Source organism: Durio zibethinus, unplaced genomic scaffold (assembly GCF_047325235.1).
Source record: "Durio zibethinus cultivar Kanyao isolate XHJ-2024 unplaced genomic scaffold, ASM4732523v1 HiC_scaffold_400, whole genome shotgun sequence".
In the NCBI taxonomy this organism is placed as follows: Eukaryota; Viridiplantae; Streptophyta; class Magnoliopsida; order Malvales; family Malvaceae; genus Durio; species Durio zibethinus.
In genome coordinates this window covers 372,501-377,500 of record NW_028323023.1, presented here as the reverse complement: position 1 = coordinate 377,500, position 5,000 = coordinate 372,501, and positions in this window count along the sequence as shown.

Below are 5,000 nucleotides of genomic sequence, written 5' to 3'. Positions count from 1 at the left end.
GAGCGTGTGCCGATGGTGGTCGAGGCAACCGCCCGCACCAGGGCCCAGCGTGTGCCGATGGTGGTCGAGGCAAGCGCCCGCACCAAGGCCGAGCGTGTGCCGATGGTGGTCGAGGCAAGCGCCCGCACCAGGGCGCAGCGTGTGCCGATGGTGGTCGAGGCAAGCGCCCTCACCAAGGCCGAGCGTGTGCCGATGGTGGTCGAGGCAACCGGCCGCACCAAGGGCCGGCGTGTGCCGATGGTGTTCGAGGCAACCGCCCGCACCAGGGCCCAGCGTGTGCCGATGGTGGTCGAGCCAGGAGCCCGCACCAAGGGCCGGCGTGTGCCGATGGTGTTCGGGGCAACCGCCCGTACCAGGGCCCAGCGTGTGCCGATGGTGCTGGGGGCAAGCGCCCGCACCAGGGCCCAGCGTGTGCCGATGGTGCTGGGGGCAAGCGCCCGCCCCAGGGCCCAGCGTGTGCCGATGGTTATCGGGGCAACCGGCCGCACCAGGGCCCAGGGTCTGCCGATGGTGCTCGAGGCAACCGCCCGCACCAAGGCTCAGCATGTGCCGATTGTGATCGAGGCAACAACCCACACCAGGGCCCAGCTTGTGCCGATGGCGGTCGAGGCAAGTGCCCGTACCGAAGGGCAGCCTATGCCGATGATGGTCGATGCATGTGCCATCACCATGCGTCATCATGTGCCATTGATGGTCGAGGCCTTGGCCGAAGTTCGATTTTGAGCCACGGTGCCCATGCTTGGCTCCAGCATGTGCTGGTGCCGCATTTTTTTCACTCGGGACAGCATCGCCGGAGCATCGCCGGAGTACCGCCGGAGAACCTGACCGGCGGCATTGGGGTTCCGACGATTGGGAGGGGGGCCGGGGGGGTGTGCGCACATGATGTGCGATGGGTGCTGGTACTTGGCCTTGTGTTGGCCCCCTATCCCTCATCAAACCTCTGAGAATTCACACCCCCTTAAAGAGCATTTGAGATTTTACAGGTTTGCTACCAGTAGCCGTTAAAGTGTCTGAAATGGGGACACTTTTTTCAAACGGTCACAAAATCTTCTCTACTTCGAGTTTTTAGCTGAATTTTTTTGTGCATGCCAACAAAAATAGAAGGATCATGCCTACAAAATTTGGGGCCAAAAATCCTTATAAAAAAATTTTAAAAAATCCCGAACCGCAAAAAGTTTCGAAAATCGTGAAAAATAGAAAACGAGTCATCCTCCAATGAAACTTCACGTGAAGGCTTAGGGGACCATTGTATGAATTTACAAGCCATAAAAATGGCATTGGCACGGCAGAAATTTGAAGATGTGCCTAAACCCACCAGGGCCCAGCGTGTGCCGATGGTGCTCGAGGCAACCGCCCGCACCAGGGCCCAGCGTGTGCCGATGGTGCTCGAGGCAACCGACCGCACCAGGGCCCAGCGTGTGCCGATGGTGGTCGAGGCAACCGCCCGCACCAGGGCCCAGCGTGTGCCGATGGTGGTCGAGGCAACCTGCCGCACCAGGGCGGAGCGTGTGCCGATGGTGGTCGAGGCAAGCGCCCGCACCAGGGCCCAGCGTGTGCCGATGGTGGTCGAGGCAAGCGCCCGCACCAGGGCCCAGCGTGTGCCGATGGTGGTCGAGGCTGCCGATGGTGGTCGAGGCAACCTGCCGCACCAGGGCCCAGCGTGTGCCGATGGTGCTCGAGGCAACCGACCGCACCAGGGCCGAGCGTGTGCCGATGGTGCTCGAGGCAAGCTGCCGCACCAGGGCCCAGCGTGTGCCGATGGTGGTCGAGGCAACCGCCCGCACCAGGGCCCAGCGTGTGCCGATGGTGATCGAGGCAACCGACCGCACCAGGGCCCAGCGTGTGCCGATGGTGCTCGAGGCAACCTGCCGCACCAGGGCCCAGCGTGTGCCGATGGTCGTCGAGGGAACCTGCCGCACCAGGGCCCAGCGTGTGCCGATGGTGGTCGAGGCAAGCGCCCGCACCAGGGCCCAGCGTGTGCCGATGGTGCTCGAGGCAACCGACCGCACCAGGGCCCAGCGTGTGCCGATGGTGCTCGAGGCAACCTGCCGCACCAGGGCCCAGCGTGTGCCGATGGTGCTCGAGGCAACCTGCCGCACCAGGGCCCAGCGTGTGCCGATGGTGGTCGAGGCAAGCGCCCGCACCAGGGCCCAGCGTGTGCCGATGGTGCTCGAGGCAACCGACCGCACCAGGGCCCAGCGTGTGCCGATGGTGGTCGAGGCAAGCGGCAGCACCAGGGCCCAGCGTGTGCCGATGGTGGTCGAGGCAAGCGCCCGCACCAGGGCCCAGCGTGTGCCGATGGTGGTCGAGGCAAGCGCCCGCACCAGGGCCCAACGTGTGCCGATGGTGCTGGGGGCAACCGCCCGCACCAGGGCCCAGCGTGTGCCGATGGTGATCGAGGCAACCGCCCGCCCCAGGGCCCAGCGTGTGCCGATGGTGGTCGAGGCAAGCGCCCGCACCAGTGCCCAGCGTGTGCCGATGGTGGTCGAGGCAAGCGCCCGCACCAGGGCCCAGCTTTTGCCGATGGTGATCGAGGCAACCGGCCGCTCCAGGGCCCAGCGTGTGCCGATGGTTATCGGGGCAACCGGCCGCACCAGGGCCCAGGGTCTGCCGATGGTGCTCGAGGCAACCGCCCGCACCAAGGCTCAGCATGTGCCGCTGGTGATCGAGGCAACAACCCACACCAGGGCCCAGCTTGTGCCGATGGCGGTCGAGGCAAGTGCCCGTACCGAAGGGCAGCCTATGCCGATGATGGTCGATGCATGTGCCATCACCATGCGTCATCATGTGCCATTGATGGTCGAGGCCTTGGCCGAAGTTCGATTTTGAGCCACGGTGCCCATGCTTGGCTCCAGCATGTGCTGGTGCCGCATTTTTTTCACTCGGGACAGCATCGCCGGAGCATCGCCGGAGTACCGCCGGAGAACCTGACCGGCGGCATTGGGGTTCCGGCGATTGGGAGGGGGGCCGGGGGGGTGTGCGCACATGATGTGCGATGGGTGCTGGTACTTGGCCTTGTGTTGGCCCCCTATCCCTCATCAAACCTCTGAGAATTCACACCCCCTTAAAGAGCATTTGAGATTTTACAGGTTTGCTACCAGTAGCCGTTAAAGTGTCTGAAATGGGGACACTTTTTTCAAACGGTCACAAAATCTTCTCTACTTCGAGTTTTTAGCTGAATTTTTTTGTGCATGCCAACAAAAATAGAAGGATCATGCCTACAAAATTTGGGGCCAAAAATCCTTATAAAAAAATTTTAAAAAATCCCGAACCGCAAAAAGTTTCGAAAATCGTGAAAAATAGAAAACGAGTCATCCTCCAACGAAACTTCACGTGAAGGCTTAGGGGACCATTGTATGAATTTACAAGCCATAAAAATGGCATTGGCACGGCAGAAATTTGAAGATGTGCCTAAACCCACCAGGGCCCAGCGTGTGCCGATGGTGCTCGAGGCAACCGCCCGCACCAGGGCCCAGCGTGTGCCGATGGTGCTCGAGGCAAGCGCCCGCACCAGGGCCCAGCGTGTGCCGATGGTGGTCGAGGCAACCGCCCGCACCAGGGCCGATAGTGTGCCGATGGTGCTCGAGGCAACCTGTCGCACCAGGGCCCAGCGTGTGCCGATGGTGATCGAGGCAACCTGCCGCACCAGGGCCCAGCGTGTGCCGATGGTGGTCGAGGCAAGTTCCCGCACCAGGGCCCAGCGTGTGCCGATGGTGGTCGAGGCAAGTTCCCGCACCAGGGCCCAGCGTGTGCCGATGGTGCTCGAGGCAACCTGCCGCACCAGGGCCCAGCGTCTGCCGATGGTGCTCGAGGCAACCTGCCGCACCAGGGCCCAGCGTGTGCGGATGGTGGTCGAGGCAAGCGCCCGCACCAGGGCCCAGCGTGTGCCGATGGTGGTCGAGGCAAGCGCCCGCACCAGGGCCCAGCGTGTGCCGATGGTGGTCGAGGCAAGCGCCCGCACCAGGGCCCAGCGTGTGCCGATGGTGGTCGAGGCAACCGCCCGCACCAGGGCCCAGCGTGTGCCGATGGTGCTCGAGGCAACCTGCCGCACCAGGGCCCAGCGTGTGCCGATGGTGCTCGAGGCAACCGACCGCACCAGGGCCGAGCGTGTGCCGATGGTGGTCGAGGCAAGCGCCCGCACCAGGGCCCAGCGTGTGCCGATGGTGGTCGAGGCAACCTGCCGCACCAGGGCCCAGCGTGTGCCGATGGTGGTCGAGGCAACCGCCCGCACCAGGGCCCAGCGTGTGCCGATGGTGATCGAGGCAACCGACCGCACCAGGGCCCAGCGTGTGCCGATGGTGCTCGAGGCAACCTGCCGCACCAGGGCCCAGCGTGTGCCGATGGTCGTCGAGGGAACCTGCCGCACCAGGGCCCAGCGTGTGCCGATGGTGGTCGAGGCAAGCGCCCGCACCAGGGCCCAGCGTGTGCCGATGGTGCTCGAGGCAACCGACCGCACCAGGGCCCAGCGTGTGCCGATGGTGGTCGAGGCAACCGCCCGCACCAGGGCCCAGCGTGTGCCGATGGTGGTCGAGGCAACCTGCCGCACCAGGGCGGAGCGTGTGCCGATGGTGGTCGAGGCAAGCGCCCGCACCAGGGCCCAGCGTGTGCCGATGGTGGTCGAGGCAAGCGCCCGCACCAGGGCCCAGCGTGTGCCGATGGTGGTCGAGGCTGCCGATGGTGGTCGAGGCAACCTGCCGCACCAGGGCCCAGCGTGTGCCGATGGTGCTCGAGGCAACCGACCGCACCAGGGCCGAGCGTGTGCCGAGCACCAAGCTGCCGCACCAGGGCCCAGCGTGTGCCGATGGTGGTCGAGGCAACCGCCCGCACCAGGGCCCAGCGTGTGCCGATGGTGCTCGAGGCAACCTGCCGCACCAGGGCCCAGCGTGTGCCGATGGTCGTCGAGGGAACCTGCCGCACCAGGGCCCAGCGTGTGCCGATGGTGGTCGAGGCAAGCGCCCGCACCAGGGCCCAGCGTGTGCCGATGGTGCTCGAGGCAACCG